Source organism: Sceloporus undulatus, chromosome 4 (assembly GCF_019175285.1).
Source record: "Sceloporus undulatus isolate JIND9_A2432 ecotype Alabama chromosome 4, SceUnd_v1.1, whole genome shotgun sequence".
NCBI lineage: Eukaryota > Metazoa > Chordata > Lepidosauria > Squamata > Phrynosomatidae > Sceloporus > Sceloporus undulatus.
This window is the reverse complement of record NC_056525.1, coordinates 499,543-519,720: the sequence shown is the minus strand read 5'-3', so window position 1 is coordinate 519,720 and position 20,178 is coordinate 499,543.

The following is a 20,178-nucleotide window of genomic DNA, read 5'->3' as shown; positions in this document are numbered from 1 at the left end:
AGGTTCTGGCAGTCCCCAATTTCCGGCACATTCCCACTCCGCCATTAGCCAGGTTTTCGTACCCCGCAGGAATGCTGGCTTGACGCAGCCAAGGGGCTTCATCTCTGCACCTGTTTCTGTGTAGGGCCTGATATTAGTTCCTTCTCTATTGCAATTATTATGCAGTGCTTCTTACGTCTGCACATTGCCCAATGGCTCCCATTATCTTACTACAATGACTTATCCAAACATGAGAGCAAGGTAACTCCTTCTTTCTGTCTCCTGGCCTAGCAGTTGCCCTTGGAGAGAATTGACAGCCGCGGCCCGAAGTTACCTTAAGGCAAGGCCTCTCTCCCCTTCACAATACGCCCCACACTCTCAGGACACAGGAAGAAATCGCCTGGAACGAGACGAAAACCACGAGGACTAAGGACCACTGCCATCAGCGCTCTGTACAGCCGCGGCCCCTCTTAAACTATTGGGACAACCTCACCAGAAGAAGAGGAACTCTCCGGTGGGGGCCTTCCCTTACCCGGCCTTCTCTAGCTGGCTTCAAAGGAGACTCCTGCTTCTGACTGGAGGGGCCTGGACCACAGAGCGCCCTTTGGCCATTCCAAGCCATTGGAACGCAGTTTTGTGGTGTTTGTTCTCTTTTTAGAGAATACTTCTCTTGTCTTTATTGTTGGTTTTATTCTCTGTTGTAATCTTGCTCGATCCGCATGCGAGGCGGAAATACAAATCAAGTGTATTATTATTCTTGTTATTAGCACTCTGCCCCTCCTTCTTTTGCAACAGGGAGGCCATTTCCATAGGTCACAGCCTTCAGACACGCTCCGCTCCAAGACCCGTTCTCCGCAGAAGGCCGAGCCCCCTCGAGCGCCATCCGTCAAAGCCACGGAACACGCCCCTCCCTCCCGGCAGCAAAGAGGGGATAAAGGGGCCCTTCTTAAGGATGGCCCTAACAGGCAGCCACTGCTTCGCTCCAGGTCCGCACAGCGCCTGCAAGAAGGCCCTCAGACCCCCAGAACACGGGCTTCTCTTGCTGCGTCCTGAAAGAAACCCGGTGTGATTTTGGGGACGCCGGGAGGGAGGGATCCATTCCTTGGTGGGGCTACATCGCTCCTGGGTCTGTCTCCCGACCTCTTGTGACGGTATATAAGTCTATATATATATGTTGTGTGTGGTGTGTGTGTGTGTGTAGAGAGGCGAGAGAGCGAGACGAGAGAGAGAGATGTTATTAAAAGTCTCATTGATCAACCCCTTTTCCATAATATCAAATGGCCAGCATTATTCCGTTTTATTTAAAAAGCTCATGCCATGTTTTCAGGAACCCTGTTTTGGCAGAGATGGAAAACAACACTCTCTTATCAAACCCTTGTTCTCCTGTTCATCATTTTTGCCGGACCAACTTAGTTCTTCTTCTTTCTTTCTCTCTTGTGGGTCTCTGTCGTTTATTTCTCATACTTCCCCAACCCAGGGTTTGGCAATTGTGTGGGTTTTTTTTTTTTCGTTGGTTTTTGCCTTCCTGTTTCCATGGGGGGAAACCCCTTGCACGATGTTTATTATGTGGGGTTTCTGTCAAACTCACTTCATGCATTATAACAACGACTGATCAACCCTATTTAATGCTCTTCTAACAGTTTACAGGCCAAAGTAATGGCTTGATATGATTTCCACCATTCAATAAATAGAGTATTTACTGCTCATTACTGCTATTAAACGTGAATATATGTATCTACACATAATGCCACATACAAAGTACTCTCAAGACACGAACTAGACTGAGTTCACATTGGATAGTCCTCTCCCGACTTCACGCCAGCAACCTCCCTTCCCCAAGACAAGAGTACCAGAGGGTGATGAAGGGCTGGCTTCAATGACGGGCCTCTATTGAAAGGCCCGTTTTCTGTTCCTGGAAAGGGTTCTGTTCTTGCACCAAGTAAACGTGGCCAAGAAAGCAAAAGGGGGAGACGGACGGACGGCTGCTTCCAGTGGAGCATCGCGCTGGACGCTCCGGAAGGTCTCTTTTCTGGAGGCTTGCTTGGCCTCCAGCTTGCTCTGGGGTTCCTACTACTCTCTGGAGCAGCAGCGAACAAGCTTTCTCCCTTCGAGTCTTTCCACAGGCTTCCCATCATCCCCTCTGGACCCGTCTTCTTCTCCAGGCTCAATTCCCTGCGTCCTTCCTCATAGGGAGGGCTCCATGGTTTCCAGGCCCCCTCCATTCGCTCCTCCAGGTTCTCCCGTCCTTTCAGGTCCATTCCAGCCGCCCCAGGGCTTCCCTTGACCTAGAGCTACTTCTCTGGATGCGGCCCAGACCCTACTGGCTCCTGGGTCTCGAGCCTGTGTCCCCATCTCCTCTATCTCTGCATGCATTCCCTCCTGACCTTCCTCCGCCTCGAAGCTCCTTTGCCTGCCCCCTCACCCCTCCTGCCTCTGGGGCCCTCCCCCAAGGCACGGCGCCGGCGCCACCCTGCCACCTGACAAGAGCCCGTCTCGGCGACAGCCCTGGGAGCCCCAGGCCCCGCAGCCGCGCCTCGGGAGGAAGCCGGAAGGCCCCTCCCTCGACCGAGTGCCTGGCCAGCAGAGACAAGCACAAGTGGAGAACTGAGAAAGGCGCCCCCCCCCCCCGCGCATGCGCGCAACGCTCGACTGCCCACGGAAGCGACTGGCAGGCGCAGCAGAAGAGACGCCTTCCCCTCCCCCCACAGACGCGCTCGCCGACGCCGCAGCGCCGAAGGAAGGCGAGGCCACGCGCGCTCGCTGCGCCCCCGCCTTCCCAGTAAACGGCTGGAGCCCGCTCCCTCCGCCCCGAAGCCCCGCTCCGTGGAAGCCCAACGAGAGGAATCACCCGCCGCGGAGCCCTGCCCGCCCGTCCCTCCCTCCCTCGCCCGCCCGCCCCCCCGCCGCTCTTCCTTTCGCTACCGTGGGCCCCGGGCTCCTCCGCGCTTCCCCTCAAGCGACGCCACCAACGCTGACAAAAGCCCCGCCACCGGCCCCCCTCTCGCTCGTTCTCTCGCTCGCTCCTCCTTAGTACGCAGGCGCACGGGAGCCGCGTGGGTTGGTCGGTTGCTGTGGGGGAGTGGGCGGGCCAACAGAGCGCTCGCAACGCCACGCCGGGAGATGTCGTCCCTCCTACCGGCGCATGGCCCCGCCTTTTTTCCCCGTGGTGACTGAAGGGCGATCAGCCAATCCGCGCCTCGATTCCTCAGAAACGCTCGGGGAATTGGAGGGCGTGGGAGGGAGCGCTAAGCAGGGCGGCCCTGGATGGGACTGGGGGGAGACCGCGACAGGCTCCGTTTCAGAAGAAGGCACTGAGGAGGGTTCCTGGCCTAAGGAAGCCTTTGTGACATGATCCGTGGCTCTCTCTCCATGGCTACACAGGGAAATGGGTGCCCGGACGGACACACAACACACGTGTATATATACAACTCGAGGCCTGAAACAGCCTGAAGGCCCCAGACCCAGCCTGATCCTGGATGCTAAGCTGGGTCGGCCCTGGATGGGACTTTGGTGGGGACCAGTGACAGGCACCACCTCTGAGGAGTCATGGTTGCCCGGCCTAAGAAGGCCCTTCCAGAACCCAACAGGGGCTTGAAGGCAAGGCAAATGAAACGAGGCCTTGCTATTGTTATTGCTATTCTGGGGCGGAGGGGGCCCTCTGGGCCTGGCTGGGTCCGCATGGGGCGGCCGCTCTTTCCTCCCGTCCGAGCCCTTGGCCCCTGGCCTCGGGGGCCCCTCCCCTCTTCGGCCCTTAACATCTCCATGAGCCACTGGCTCTCCTTGCCATCTGACCCCAAGGAAGTTGATCTGTGCCGGGTTGAGGGCAACGGATGGAAACTGGATCCAGGCCAGTCTAAGCAGGTCAGGCCCAGTAGATACGCTGGACATAGAATGGCAGCAAGGCAGCCGCTGCACCGAAATGGCGGCCCAAGACTGCCAACAAGGGATGAGCAGTTACCTAAAAACTCTCGATGTGGTGAACCAGACTGGCAAAGGCTTCACAAGGAGCCTGGAGTAACAAAATCAGTGTGCATAGAGCCTTGTACTGTCTGTGCTCCTCTGTGGGTTCTGTGAAACAGGGTCACCTATCGCCAACACCTGCGATCTCTTGAACGCTTTCATCAGCGCTGTTTTCACACAATTCTAAACATACACTGGACTGTCTGGTGACAAATGTTGCTGTCCTTGAGCAAAGCAGGGATCACCAGCATTGAGGCCATGCTTTGAGGACGCAGCTGCACTGGGCAGGACATGGTTCTAGGATGAGGACCATCGCCTCCGAAAAAACAATATTCTTATGGTGAACTCGCCACAGGTCAGAGCGTAAGAGGGGGCCCCAAAAGAAGAGATACAAGGCTCCCTGAAACAACATCTCAGCTTGGCCAGATGGATCCCCACCAATGGTCCTCCCTGGCCTCGCATCGGGGAGCATGGGACGCACTTCCACGATGCTGCAGCCTTCTTCAAAAGCTCCACGCCGAACAGCCTCGATGAGAACGACAACGCAGAAAGAACCGCAACCGGAAACATCACCCAAGGAGACTTTCGCTGTGCTTCTGCACCCGACCTGTTGTCCCGGATTGGCCTTTTTAGTTATCCAACGCGCCGCTTGTAGAAAGCGAGGTGGCAATGAGTCCTTCCGGATCTTCGTTCGCCGACGCAAAGCCAGGGAGGCCCCATGTTGATGAGAGAGAGCTTCGACTCTTCTTCACTTAGCGTTAGAAACGGGGGTGTCCTGCCATGGCCCAAAGAAAGGACTTGGCACAGGATTCAGACAACAAAGAGAACAAAACGCCTGTGGATGGGACCATAAAATAACTGACTCATCTGGATTAGAAATTGTTTAGATAGATATAGATATAGCTATAGCCACAGAGAGTACTGAACTCCTATGAAATCCCAAGCAAAGTTTTTTAAGCATTTTTATTGATTAAAAGAAGATTCGGTCGTTACACAAATATCCAAAAAAAAAGAAACATAGAACAGAAAGAAAAAGAAACACAAGCAAAGAACCGATTCCCAAACTTCAGCCTTTGTCCGCGCCCGCCTTGTCACCCCTTGGCAGAACGGGACTCAGACGCCTTCGGTCTGGTCTAACGCTGCGATCGCATTCCTTCCTACAAACATTGCTACTCTTTCCGCTAATTCTTTGCTTACACACTTACACAAAGCCTCCTCTTTGATCTTTGATCGTTTCAATGACTCTAGACGGGTTTCCACATTTCCTTTTTTTCTCCGATCTTGGCTTCTTGGCTGGCACAGAAAAGCCTATCTAGCTTAACCAATCCATTAACATGGGACCTTTATCACACATGGGGGGGGGGGGTTTGCAGCTCCGATGCGCCGTCACTCCTGTTTCTAGCAATGCAAAGCGTGTGTCTTCCACCCCAGATCCAGAGTCATCTCTCTCTAGCAATTCGGACTGAGATTAACGTCATGTTTTTCCACATTGGAGGAAGAGAAGTCATCTCCGATTCCAAGCCAGTCACCGTGATGCAGGTCAAGCAAAAGGGGTGAGCGCACCTTGATGACACACCAGAGCATACTCTGAGGGTCAACGATTCAAATCGGCCCCTGCACATGCCTCAGTGGGGCTCTGTCCTCCTTCCCTGCCCCTCCTTAGCTTTCATCCTCATCAAGGTGAGAGGAGGAGGCAGGGGATGAGGGATCAGTGGAAGGTTGAAGGGAGGAGCAGATCGGGTCTAGGAGAAGGCAGGATGATGGGATGTTCGTTGGAGGCCCTGGGGCCCGGATCAGGATGCAGGAGAAGGAGGGATGATGGGTAGGTCGCGGGCTTGCTGGGGCCAGGATTGATTGATGATTGATTGATTGATTGATTGAAATTTTATTTATACAACGCCGTCCTTGATCAGGTGGTTTCCAAAACAAAATGAAATACGATACTGACAGATTACGATATAATACAACACGATCACCGAATTAAAATCAAATTAACCAGCAAAAACCCCTCATATAAAACCATACACTACTATACATCATTAAAATCCGTCCTTAAGACGAGATAATAAACAGACAAAAAATACAATACATAGGGGGATACAAACCGCCGCTTGCGGCGGCTGCCGCCCGCCCCGCCGGTTAGTCCGCAGGGGAGCCGGAGCCTCCACACGGCCGGCTCCCGTGCAGCACAAAAAGAAGCTCCAAGGGCGCACTCGCTACTCACCAGGACGCGACGCGTACGGACGCTCAGCGTCCGATACCACAAGATGGCACTGGCCATGTAGAAGGGCCACGCCCTCTGTACGGACAGAGTCCCTTAGCCCAGGGTGCTAGAAGAGACACCCCTTTTTAAAATGGGACGTCCTCGGACGTCCCAAATGCCAGTTTGTAACCGGCATAGTGTACAGGAGCAAACAGTCAGGACATGTGAGGGAAGGCTTGACGAAATAAATGAGTCTTAAGGTTTTCTTGAATGACTCCAGGGAGGGACTACAATGGAGCTCCTCAGGGAGAAGCTTCCAAGATTGCGGGCCACCAAGAAAAAGCCCTTGCGCAGTCACTGCGATCTTGTCTTGGGAACACTCAGAAGTTCTTTCCCTTGACCTGAGAGCCTGCGCGGGCGGATTGTATGGGAGAGGCGGTCCTCCAGTACTCTGGGCCCAAGCCATTCAGGGCTTATAGGTAACACCAACACCTTTATTGTGCCCGGAAGCAAATGGCAGCCAGTGCAGATCCTTCCCATATAGGTGTTATGTGGCTGGCCCTGGAGCTACCAGTGACCAGCCTGGCGGCCATATTTTGAACCAACTGCAGCTTCCGATTGGTACAAGGGTTGCCCCATGAGAGCGCATACAGAAATCGGAGTCGAGAGGTTACCAGTGCGTGTCCCACTGTTTCAAGGTCCCCCCAGTCCAGTAGGGACGCATCTGGCGATCAGCCGAAGCTGTAAACAGGTGCTTCTAACTGTTGTATCCACCTGAGGAGTCAGGTGAAGCGAGGAGTCAAGAAGCACCCCCAAACTGGAATGAGTCCTTCACGGGATCAGGATGCCGAGCATCAGGGATGATGTGATGGTGGCTGGGGGTTGCTGGGCCAGGATAGGATGCAGAGCAGTCAGGGGATGATGGGAGGTCGCTGGGGTTGCTTGGGCCAGATCAGGATGCAGGAGCAGCTGGGATGATGGGTTAGAGGCAGACAGGGGCGAGATAGGGATGCAAGAGCAGCAGGGGAAGATAGGTTAGGTGTCAGGGTGAGGAGAGAGGAGCAGATGGGGGTCTCGGAGAAGGCAGGGATGATGGGATTGGCATCAGGGTGAGGAAGGGGAGCAATCGGGGTCAGGAGAAGGGAGGGGATGTGGATTGGCGTCAGTGGAGGAGGGCAGCAGATGGTGGGTCTAGGAAGACAGGGGATGATTGGATTGGCGTCAGGTGAAGGAGGGGAGAAGATGGGGGCCTAGGAGAAGACAGGGGATGATGGGATTGGCGTCAGGGTGAGGAGAGGGTAGGAGAGATGGGGGCCTAGAGAAGACAGGGATGATGGATTGGCGTCAGGGTGAAGGAGGGGAGAGATGGGGGCCTAGGAGAAGGCAGGGATGATGGGATTGGTGGGAGGCTGATGAAGTGGAGCAGATGGGGTCTAGAGAAGGCAGGGGATGATGGGATTGGTGTCAAGTGAAGGAGGGAGGAGATGGGGGTCGAGGAGAAGACAGGGGAGATGATTGGTGTCAGGTGAGAGGAAGGAGAGGGAGGAGATGGGGGTCTAGGAAAGACGGGGATGATGGGATAGTCACGGGGGTTGCTGGGCCAGGATCCGATGCAGGAGCAGTCAGGGATGATGAGATAGGTCGTGGGTGTCCCTGGGGCCAGGATCAGGATGCAGGAGCAGTCGTGGATGATGATGGATAGGTCGCTGGGTCCCTGGGGCCAGGATCAGGATGCAGGAGCATCAGGGGATGATGGGATAGGTCGCTGGGGGTCCCTGGGCCAGCATCTGGATGCAGGAGAGGCAGGGCTGATGGGATTGGGCGGGTGGCAGGGTGAAGGAGGGGAGCCGATCGGGGGTTCTGGAGGACGATAGGGGATGCAGGGATGATGGGATCGGCTGTTTGCAGACGAGGAGGAGACGGCATGAAGAAGAGGGGAGGGGATGACGCGCAGAGCAGGGCCAAGGGCTGGCCATCGGAGTGCTTTTCCAGACCCGACCAAATCGCAGGGCCATCGAAGGAGACTGGAAGCCAATTCTCTGGACCCCGGTTTTACCAAAATGAGGGCTGACTTCAGAAACGCTGCTGAAGGAATTCGCACGGGGCTGCCATAGAAGTCAATGGCGTCTGATAAAGCAGTCCCTTTATGGCATGAAACCGCATCGTTGGAAGCGCAGTCACTTCGGAAGCGAGCTGGAAGTGAGCCACAAGGCCACCAAAGAGCTCCCTGTGATCTACTCCTTCTTTACTCCTTCGTCAGCCATAAAGCCTCCATTTCCATTTGCCAGGGGAAACTATCCTGGCGCTTGTTGTGATATAAAACAACCATGTTCCAGGTTTACTCTCCAAAGCATCTTTGTCGCACATGCTTCACAAGTAGAGTTTTGGGTCTAAAATCATGTCAGTCTGCCATATCTCTTTTACGTTCCTATGCGCCATTTCCCAAAACCAGTTGGCTTGTTTACAGCTCCACCGAGTATGAAAACATGTCCTCCCCGCCTCTTGTTTCCAGGCCCGGCACTCCTTTGCAAACCCCTGGACCTTCTGGTCCTCTTGCCGGCCGGCCGGCCAGATGCCCCTGGGCCGCGTTGAAGGGTTTCCCTTGCGCTCGTGCACCTGGGTGCGCTTTGACCGCTTGCCCCAGGGCCTTTCCCATTGGTCTCCTCTGGTTCAAATCCTGTGAGCACGGAGCCATTTGCTCTCTTGCCGTCTCTTCTTCCAATTCAAATTCTCATCGGCATTTATAGAATAAAGCAACGGAAAGCCTCTTCCAAGTGGCCTTGTCCGGTTCCTTTTGTTGCCTCCGGAAGGGCAGCCGCATGAGAAGCCTTGCTCAGCCATTTGACCCCATTCGTTCAATTCAACCGTTGGTCCCGATGTCTTGTTCATTAGATCTGTGGAAGTAATCCACCTTTCTTGAGCTATTACTCGGAGGTCCATTCTGGCAGAACCAAACAGAGCCTTGCTTTGTATTTGGACCAAACATCATCAATGCCTTTCTTCCCAAGTGGCTTCAAATCCATTCTGAACCTTGCGTTTGTCGTAGAGTCAACAGGCAGGTCATCCAAAGCTTTCCTCCTTGCAAACTCTGCAGTCTCTTATCGGTTGGCGCAATCCATTCCCGGAGCCACTGGAAGCAAGAGGCTTGGCAGTGCCTTTGTGGCCTGGGCAGGGCTGGCCCACCCTGGGCTCTTCAGGCCTGCATTGCCTTCAGCCGGACCCTTGGCCCCATATAAACTGGGAAAGCTCCTTGTGCCCTACTTTGAAGGGCTTGCTGTTCATGGTGATAGGAATGTTTTGGAACATATCCATGAACTCAGGTAAAGTCTTCATCTTGATAACAGAAATGTTTCCCAGCCAAGAAGGGTCTCGTTTCTGCCCCGTTTTTAAACCTTTTTAGCGGATGACCACAACGCTCCATCGTGATTTTTAAATAGGTCTATGTTTTTGGGGGTCAAGGTGATTCTGGAGTCCTTGGCTTTATTGACCCTCTGGAACCCAATGGCTTCCATTACCTTTTGCTTCCCTTCCCTTGTTATATTCCAAGTTAACACTGAGGTCTGGCTCTCATGGCTCTTCAGTCCCAAAACCTTGTTAAATGCGTCCATGACTTTGAGGAGGAGGGATCCAAGCTGGCCTCTGTGTCCGAGGGAGTTATAAGGAGATCATCGGCACAGCCTTGCACTTAGAGGCACAGTTTCTATACTTAACACCCGTCGCATCTTATCTTCACAGACGCCGGGCGCCAGTTCTTCCATTGCAAGAACAAGCAACAAGCTCCATTTCTACATCTATTACTTTGGTTTTCTCTCCATTTAACAAATCTGGCAGCAAATCGTTTGGATCCAACTAATAAAACTTCCTCCTGCGTCTACTTTCTCAAGCGCTTTCAACCGAAAGGTCCGGCTGCCTTCTTCAATCGCTTTGTCTAAATCGATAAAAGGCTTGGCCGAGGGGCAGTAGATCTTTCTTTGGTGCGGCTCAATCAGATCCAGAACAAACCTGGTGTTATCTTTACTCCTTCTCTGGGCAAAAGACCATTCTGCTCTTTATTAACCCAAACTGTTAGGATGTCTTTAAGTCTCTCAGCCAAAACGGACGCAAAAATCTTGCCGTCACTGTTTAGAGTGCGATGGGTCTCTAGTTGGCTGTTGCCTGGCCGCCCTTCCCTTCCCGAGGAGTAAGGAGGATCGGCCTGGGCCCAATGGGCGGCCCGTTCCCGACTGTCACTTCGCTCATCACCGGACTCCTCCATGGCTGCGCTTACGGAGCTGCAAAGGCTTTATAAACCTCCGCTGCAAAGCCATCTGGACCGGGGCCTTGTTGGGCCTGGCCCTTTCAGTTGCACCGCTTGCTCCCTGGGCAGTTACCTCCCAATTCAGCCTCTCGTTTTGCTCAGTATTCCATGGTAATAGCTTGGAATTCTTAAGGTGCTCATCAATGAAGTTTCCCTGTATATCATCTCGCTCCAGTGGTTCCGGTCCTACCTCTCTGGGAGGTCCCAGATGGTGCAGCTGGGAGACGTGTGCTCCGATGAGCGGGCCCTTATAACTGGGGTCCCTCAAGGGGCCATCCTGTCTCCCATGCTATTTAACATTTACATGAAGCCGCTGGGAGAGATCATCCGGAGACATGGGGCGCGGGGTTATCAGTACGCTGATGACACCCAAATCATTTTCTCTATCTCTCCGACTGATGCAGTGACTGGGGATGGGGTCTCTCCTCTCGTGGCCTGTCTAGAGTCAGTAATGGGCTGGATGAGGGAAAACCGACTCAAATTGAATCCAGAGAAAACGGAGGTACTAGTGATAGGTTCCCCTGGTCCAGGAATGGCGGTGGTTCCACCTGTCCTGAACGGGGTCACGCTCCCTATGAAGGACTCCGTGCGCAGTCTGGGGGTGCTTCTTGACTCGTCGCTTCACCTGACAGCTCAGTTGAATGCGACGGTCAAGAGCACCTGTCATCAGCTTCGGCTGATTCGCCAGCTGTGCCCATACCTGGCCCAGAGGGACCTAGAAACTGTTGTACATGCTCTGGTAACTTCGAGACTGGATTTCTGCAATGTACTCTACATGGGGCAACCCTTATACCAAACTCGGAAGCTGCAAATGGTGCAGAACATGGCAGCCCGGCTGGTCACTGGTGCTCCCAGGACCAGCCATATAACCCCGGTGCTGAAAGACCTCCATTGGCTGCCCATCCGCTTCCGAGCTCAATATAAGGTGTTGGTAATGACCTATAAAGCCCTAAATGGCTTGGGCCCAGGATACCTAAAGGACCGCCTCTCCCCGTACATTCCGCCTCGCACCCTCAGAACGTCTGGGCAGCAGCTACTGAAGGTGCCAGGGGCTAGGTTAGTGTCCACCACGCGGAGGACATTTTCCACGGCTGCCCCAGCCCTTTGGAATACGCTGCCCACTGAGCTCCGCTCGACTACCACTCTGGCCCAATTCAGGAAGGATCTGAAAACCTTCCTGTTCCAACAGGCATTCCCCGAATAAAGCCCTGTGGGCCTCCCTCCTCTTCCGTGGCCAAGAGGTTGGGCTATGGGGCTTTTTTATTTTTATATGATTGTTGTATATGTATTTTAATTCTTCTTGTCTTCTTGTTTGTATGGATTGTATTTTAACCTTGTTGTAAGCCGCCCTGATTATAAGAAGGGTGGGATATAAATAAAAATTTTATTATTTATTTATTTATTTATCTCCCGTGTAAAGTGTCTCATAAAACTCATGCACCGTGTGCTTCATTCTGGTTTGGCCAACATATCTCTGCCCTTATGCCTTCGGCCCGCAATCTGGCCTTTGGGCCGGGCCTTTCTCAGCTGAGGAGCCGGCCGCTTCCAGGCTTATGGGCGCCTTTGGCTCTTTCCTGCCTCCTACGTAAAGCCCTTGCCTGCGGTTCTTCTGTTAGCGATAGAGATTCCTGATGCTGCAGGTTTTTAACTTCCTCGACTCAACTTCCTTTACCCGGGTCATTTTCCAAATCCTTTTATCTTAAGATCATCTTGTAAATCTTGCAACCTGGCATCCCTTTCTCCTTTTGACTGAGGAGCCCTCTGAGGATCGCTTTTGCCGCCTCCCAAGCAGTGCTTCCGGAGGCACCACAATTCATGCTTTCTCTAAAGGAGTCTTGTATACATTGGGAGGCTTCTTCCGCCGTTTTCTCTTTGTACAGACGCTTGCTCTGCAGTTTCCAGTTAAATCCATTGCTACCTGAATCAATGGACGTGGTAATCATCCTATGCTCAGAGAGCACCCTTGGCTTGACTTCCGTCTCCAATATCCTTGGCGTCAAAGGACATACCGACTCTATCCCATGAGTGTGACTTTCAGGGGAAAGCCAATCCCTTCTCTCCAAACACCTTTAATAAAAAGCCGTGCTTCAATTCAGAAAATCTCTTTGGAGATGTGCCTTGCCCCGCCTTTGTGTTTTTCTCAGGCTGTCTATCGGTTAGCGGTTCCAGAACACCGTTCCGGTTCCCCGTCGACAGACAGGAATCGAACGCTAGGTTCTCGAGTTTCTTTAGTAAAGGTAGGCAAGCCTGGCCCTTATTCTCTCGGGGAGCATCTGCTCCTAGAAGCAGAAGGGCTTTCCCATCGAGAACAATCTGAACCTCAACATAGCGTCCGCTTCCGTCATTCCATACCTCTTGCGCATCATATTCCAGATTAATGTAAAGTGCTACTCCTTTCTTTTTATTGGAGGCAGGCGAAACCAACTCCTTCCCGAATTTGTTGTTCCTGACCAGTCTGGCATCTTCCTTTTTACTTCCAATCTGCTGCAAGCAAGTCTTTCCAGGGTTGAGTTCTTGCAGGGAAGTACCAGCAAAGTCTTATGACTTAAGAAGTGAATGAGTGTATAAGAGGTAGAGAAGAAGAGGAGTAATCGCAAGCAAAGCTGTCCAGAAATGGGAGGTGGCCCCCGGATATTTATTTCCCTATTCCCCCCCCCCCATTTCTACGTTTCTGTCTTTGTCTCTTGGTTTCCCCCCGTTTCGTTTGCGCAATACGTCTTTATTTTATGTCAATAAAGTTTGTTTTTAATCATAATTACCCCCCCCCCCCGAAGAGAAGCCCCCTTGTTTGGCCCTTCTGCCCTGCCTCCCCTTGAAGCCCCCCCCGCTTCTTCCTCAGAGAAAGGCCTCAGGAATCCCACAGAAGAGGGCCTTGCCTTGAGGACGCACTGCAGAGATAACGCAGTTTCACGCCGCTTTGGCCGCCGTGGCTCCGTCTTTGGCAGAGAAGAGAGTAAAGACCTTGTGAAACGACCCCAGACTTCTCCCGTTTTGAATTTGGTTTTGTTTTTTAATTATCATCTTTATTTGGTTTCTTACATTTAAAGAAAAATGAAGCCAAGAAACAGACAGAAAACACCAAACAACAACAGCCACAAAAAAGGGAAAATATACAGTTGCTGTGCGTTAAACTCATACAATGCAATTAAAACAATGTAAGTAAAAACAAGCTTCCAAATGCCTAAATGGTGAGCTGTCTTTGTCCATCCTACTGGCTTCTGGGGATGGGTCTCCAGGTATCGGCGCCGCCAGAGCCATGCTTTGCCCATTGGCCTTTGCGCCCTTCCTCACAGCAGACAGCTGCCCAAAGCCTCTCAGGTCGGAGGCCTGCCTTTTATTCCTTATAACTGATACGTGTCCCGTCTTTTTAAATTGAATCCCAAGTGTCTCCATTGTGGCCAGATTACGACCTCCTCAGACTGGCCTTAGCATAAGTCAGCTTCATGTTGTCCCAAACCTCCATCCATTCTTGATTAAATCTTGTGGTGAGCCTCCTTGAGTGAGTCCCTCTGGAATAATGAGAAGAATAATCGGGGGGAAGGCGGGGGAAATCAATACAAGCGATCAAACCATCATCATCAATCAATCAATCAATCAAACCATCATCAACGCCATCCAGGGCTGCATCCCCACTTGCAAATAAACGGCTTTGCGATCCAAATCGATGGATCCTTTCAGACAACGTTTGCGCTGATCGCATTTTCTTGCTGCAAAATAAAACAAAAGGACCCACTTGTGGTTCACATTGATGAACCAATTGATTCAAAATGGATCCGCTCCATATGGCCAAAGGGCACTTTTAAACCGATTCCAATCCGCATCTGGTTCACACTTGCCTGGAATCAATGTATCCCAAAAGACACGGAAAAAATCAGCGTCAAAAAGACATGGTTGAATGGGTCTGGCGCATGGCCCCCCTCTCCGAATCGCTTCAACAATTCAGTTCAAGTGCGGATTGTGGTCATTTAAACCAGTTCAAACCCATTTGCAATCCGGTTTAAAAGGTAGTGGGAATGAGGCCCAGGATTCCTGAGGATGGAGCTGCGGTGCTCAAAGTGGTGTGAAACTGCATTATTTTTACAGTGTAGACGTGGAATACGCTCCAGAGCTAGACCTGCGCCGTAGGAACGCCACAGAATCGGCATCTGATTCTTTTCACGGAGGGCCGGAATTCCAGAGACTTGCCGCAATGTGATTAAAAGAATGTTGTTTCTGCCGAAGGAAACCGAAATGGAAATCTCCCTTTGACTTTGTTGCTCCTTTGGTTGTCTGGGGCTTTTTGCAGCAAGAAACTTCCCCGCGTCGTGTGGGGTTTTTGTGTGAATGAACGATGATGCAGAAAATGTGGGTGTGGGGGGGATAAGTGAAGCCTCTGGGCCCGGGCCCAACCGTCCTCCAAGTCCTCCAAGCCTCCTGAGCCCCCCCGGCCTCCTTGTTCCGAACTGTAGAGATTCGCACCCACGCCCCAGAAGCCCCAGGAGGGCCTGGTTTGCCCTTTAAAGGCCGTTTCCTTCCCGGATGATGTTGGGTTTTAAAGAGCAGCTTTTCTGGAACTGAAAGCGGCCGATGGGCGGCTTCCTCTTCTCTAAGCGGCTAAAACGGGCTTCTTGGGGGGTTGCTTTTACTTAGCAGCCTCTGGGCCCCAGGAGCCTCTGGGCAAAGTGTAGGGTTCCAACATCGGGGTAAAACTGGGAGCCAGAATGGTGTCGTGGTTGGAAGGCTGGGCCAGGGCCATGGAGAGCAGGGTTCGAATCCCTGCTTGGCCATGGAGACCCATTGGGTGGCCTTAGGCAAAGTCACAGACTCTCGGCCTCAGAGGAATAATAATAAATAATAAATAATAAAATCTTTATTTATATCCCGCCCTTCCAAGAAGATCAGGGCGGCTTACAACAATGCAACAAGTGCAAACAAATACAGGTTAAAAACACGAAACAATAACAATACACAGTCTAAAACAATAACAAAGGCCCCGTTAGCCCATCCTCATGGCCACGGAAGAGGAGGGAGGCCCACAGGATATTTAGTCGGGGAATGCCTGCTTGAATAGGAAGGTTTTGAGGTCCTTCCTAAATTGGGCCAGGGTGGTAGATGAGCGGAGCTCCGTGGGCAGCGTATTCCAAAGGGCTGGGGCAGCTGTGGAAAAGGCCCTTCTAGAGGTAGAAGCTAACCTAGCCCCAGGCACCTTCAGCAGTTGCTGCCCAGATGTTCTGAGGGTGCGAGGCGGATTGTATGGGGAGAGGCGGTCCTTTAGGAATCCTGGGCCCAAGCCATTTAGGGCTTTATAGGTGATAACCAACGCCTTATATTGAGCTCGGAAGCGAATGGGCAGCCAGTGGAGATCTTTAAGCACGGGTGTTATGTGGCTGGTCCTGGATACAGGAAGGCAAGGGCAGAGCCGCTCTGAACTAACCTTGAAGCTGCCTTGGATCCCATTTTGGGAGAAGGAGGGATATGAATCCCACAAATAAACAAAGGCACAATTGTGCCAGGAAGAGCCCATTAGAGCGGCTAGAAGTCGGAAACCCTACGCTGCAGTCTCCATGGGGCAGGGGCCTTTTGCAGGATGCCATCCATCCTGATGGCATTCCCTACATCGCCACCTTCAGCCTTGAAATTCATAATGGGAACCATCTCATCCTCAAATTGCTGCTGGGCTGCAAGTGCCATCAGCCAACCCAGCCATTGGTGGGGGATGCTGGGAGCTGCAGTCAAACAACACCAGCATTTGCTCTGATCCCTGTCTCCCTCCCCCAAAGCTATTTGGGGTTAACAAGGGAAAGTGCTTCATATGTTTATTTGCTCATTGAAATGTTCCTGTCCTGCCCAATCTTACCAAACCTCACAGCAGCATACGAACGCAGTTCCTTGGAGGCTGTCTTTAAGCGGAGGCTGGATGGCCGTCCGTCAATGGGAGGCTTCGATGGAGAGTTCCTGCATGGACTGGATCAGGCCTCTTCCAACCCTCTGATTCTACGATTCTAGGCTAAAACAATTTGAAATCATGTAAATAAATAGCATGGCAGAGCGGTTGGCACGTTGGGCTCCAACTCTGGAAATCAGGGTTCGAATCCCTGCTCAGCCACGAAGCTCTGGGTGACACTCTCTCAGCCTCAGAGGAAGGGAATGGCAGACCTCCAGGGAAAACCTTGCCAAGAAAACCCCAGGATGGGCTCACCTTGAATCAGGAGCTGCTTGGAAGCAAATACAAAATGGAGCCTTCAAAGCAATGGGGAGAAACGCCTGGATTGCGGCGAGAGACAAGCATCCATTCGAGCCAGAAAGAAACTCCGTAGCACAAGGTTGGGAAAAGGAAATGTGTTTGACGGCATGTGGAGTTTGTGAGTGTGTGTCTTTGGCTGAGAAGAACAATAACAACAATAACCAGTATTTATTTATAGCCCCCTCCCCTTGCAGGCATGACTGCGGAAGAGTAAAGACAAAGGAGGAGAGGGGTCATTATTAGGATCTGTGTTGTACGATAATAATTGCAACAATGCTATTACTTTGGAGTCCGCCTTTCCCTCCGGATCGAGCACGATATAAGAACCAATGCCTAACCCAACAGAACAAGCGATTGGAGCACCCTCCGCCAACAACAAAAGAATAGCAATCCAATGCAAGTGACAATTGAAATCCAGCCGCAGCCCTTAGAGCTCCATAAGCGGAGAATACAAGGAGAGAAGAGGGAGCCAGGGAAGGAGGCGCCAGGGACATCGCTGCCAAGGGTCCCTGCTGTCAAAAGCAACAAGCCCCGAGGCCAGGAGACTTTGGGGCGGAGCGTAGGGTCTGCTGTTGTGTCTTTTTGGGGGGTTTGTATCTAATTAGTTTTTATATGTTTTTCTTTTTAATAATAATTGTTTTTCAATTGAAAGCAAATACGAAACCTTTGCAAGTTGAAACAAGTCGAAAAGCAGTTTAAAGCCACGTGCGAAACATTTCAAAAGCAAACCGTTGGGTCTCGCTTTGGCTTGGCCCCTAAACCAGGGGCTCCCAACCTTCCTGGCACCGCGCCCCTTTAGTGCAGTTCCTCATGGTGTGGTGACCCATAACCCTAACATTATGTCCGTTGCTACCATTGGACATGTGTTTCCGATGGTCTTAGGCGACCCCTGTGAAAGGGTCATTCAACTCCCAAAGGGGTTGCGACCCAGGGGTTGAGAACCGTTGTCCTAAGTGGTGCCAGTGCTGGTGCCAGCCAGGCCTCCCATGGCCACTTGCAACTGGGCTGCCCACTGCTGAGAAGGCCCCGCTCCCACAGGCCCCACAGCGGCAGTGACCGTCTCCCTATAAGCCTCCCCCATGAAGTGTCAGGGGCAACCCATAATAGGGAGCATCCCAAGGCACCCTGTGCCCAGCTGGCATCCTTCACTGCCCTGGGGCCTTGCCATGGGCCCTCTTCCTGACCCACAGAGGACATCCCTGCCCAGGGCAGCCTCCTTTGGGGTTTCCCAAAGCGTTCCTTCCCCCCTTGGAGAGCCCAGTTTCCCTTCCCCAGAAACCCTGCATGTCTCCTTCCAACCTCTGGGCAAATCCCAGCACAGAACAACAGAAAAGGGGTTATAAAGTTCCAAATGGAGTGGAGCTTTGTTTACTAAACGTGTGAAATAACTTACCTTCTCAGATGGAAAGGAAATGGGGTCTTTAAGCAGAGGCTGGATGGTCCTCTGTCCCAAGGGAAGCTTTGATGTGGATTTCCTGCATGGCAGAAGAAGGGGTTGGACTGGACCTGAGCCCTTCTTGGGGTCTCTTCCAACCCTAGGATTCTAGGATTTAATAATAATATATCATAATAGGATGATGAAAAGGAGTCTAGAAGAATAAGGGACTTTGGGGCACAAATCGAACTTTGGGGAAGTGAGATCACAGGGACATGTTTTAAGGGGGTTATTTGATCACAACGATTGTAGATATAGCCTTGCTTTCATTATTAATAAAAAACCTTTATTAAAAGAAGAAACCCAGCAGTGGCTCCAACCAGCCTTGCTCCCGCCTTCGAGGGCCTCGGGCTCGGGGTCGGGGTTGGGGGGCTCAGTCCTAATGGGGAAAGGCCAAGAGAGGCCACCGGATCCCAGCCAAAGACGCCAGAGGGGCCTCATTCCCGGTGCCCCGTCCCTTCTTGGTGTAAAGCTCCACATCCGTGGCCTTTGGGAAGTCGGAGGCTTTCACGGCCGGCCGACATGGTTTTCCGTGGGTCTTTCGGCCGACATGCATCCTCTGAAGACGCCTCAGGCGAAACGTCAGCCATCATCATCATCATCATCAATATTTATTTGTATCCCTCCTCTTCCGCTTTGAAGATGGAGGCGGGTAACATCCAAGTTAATACAATATCCAACAATAAAAACAACAAGCCCCACGAGACCCCGGCCCAACCCTCCCTCCCAAGTAGGAAAGTAAACATGGTGAAAAATACATAACAATACATCAAAGTTAAAAAACAAGCTGCAAATAAGAGAAATAATAAGAGGAGGGGGCTTCAGTTGGTCCTGGACCTTCTCCATCGGGGAAGGCCTGCCGGAAGAGGAAGGGTCTTCCAGAGGTCATGCCAGGGTTTTGGAGCGGAGGCAGAGAAGGCCCTCCGGGGATTTCACTGCCAGCCTGGTCTTCCTAGATTGCAAGAGGTTTTTCCCGGAGGACCGGAGAGGACGGGAGGATTGTATGGGAGGAGGAGGCTGGACCCAGGCCATGTAGGGCTTTGTAGGGGATAACCAACTCCTTCTACTGAGCCCGGAAGCTAATAGGCAGCCAAGGCCGTGGTTTTAAAATAGGTGCAATATGGTCGGACTTGGATTTTCCGGCGGCCAGCCTGGCTGCCATGTTTTGTATCAGCTGGAGCTTCTGGACGTGGCACAAAGGTTGCCCCATGTAGAGCGCATTGCAGAAGTCAAGGCGAGAGGTTACTAGGGCAAGGGTCCTAGCTGGCGCATCATCCGAAGCTGAGAACAGGCGCTCCTGAGAAGACACTTGAAGCCACGAATCCAGGAGCAGCCCCAGCTACGAAGGCAGTCCTTCAGGGGAAGTGTGACCCCGTCCAGAGCTGGCAAAGAACTTATCTCCGTACCCAGATTGGGGTTACCTATCAGGAGTACCTCCGTTTTACTTGGATTCAGCTTGAGTCTATTTTCCCTCATCCAATCCATTCCGGGGGAGATGCCCCAGACCCAGAGAGAGAGAGAGATCTGGGTGTCATCAGCGTACTGATAACCCTGCGCCCCATCTCTAGGCTCCTCTTGGGGTGGGATCCAGACTCCTTGAGGGAAGGCCTCCCCCATAGAGTCCCTCCCAAACCCTCGGGTCCTCTGGGACTAAGAGCCTACTGCAGCGAGAGAGAAGGGGACGGAAGACCACTTCCCAGAAGACCCTTTCAGCCGCCGCTCCGGAAATGTGGAAGGACCGATCTGCCGGAGGAGATCCGCCAAAGTGCATCTTCAGAGGCCTCCCCAGAGTCACCCCCCAAACGCCACCCTGAACTGCCCCCCTCCCCCCCAGGTCAGCTCAGTCTCCATGCATCCGGGTGCAATGGCAATTGGGGGGGGGGCAGAGAGTGAGGTTTATGGGTCTTTGAGCAGAAGGAGGAAGGGCTATGGGACTGGGCTCGGTCTCTAAACCTTATGTCGGACTCTTGTCAGCCGCCCAGATCCTCCAAAGGGAAAGGCGGCATGTCAATACATACATGAGGATGAGGATGATGAATGCGTCTCCCCGAACCTCAGCCTGTTTAATGAACTGCGTGTTA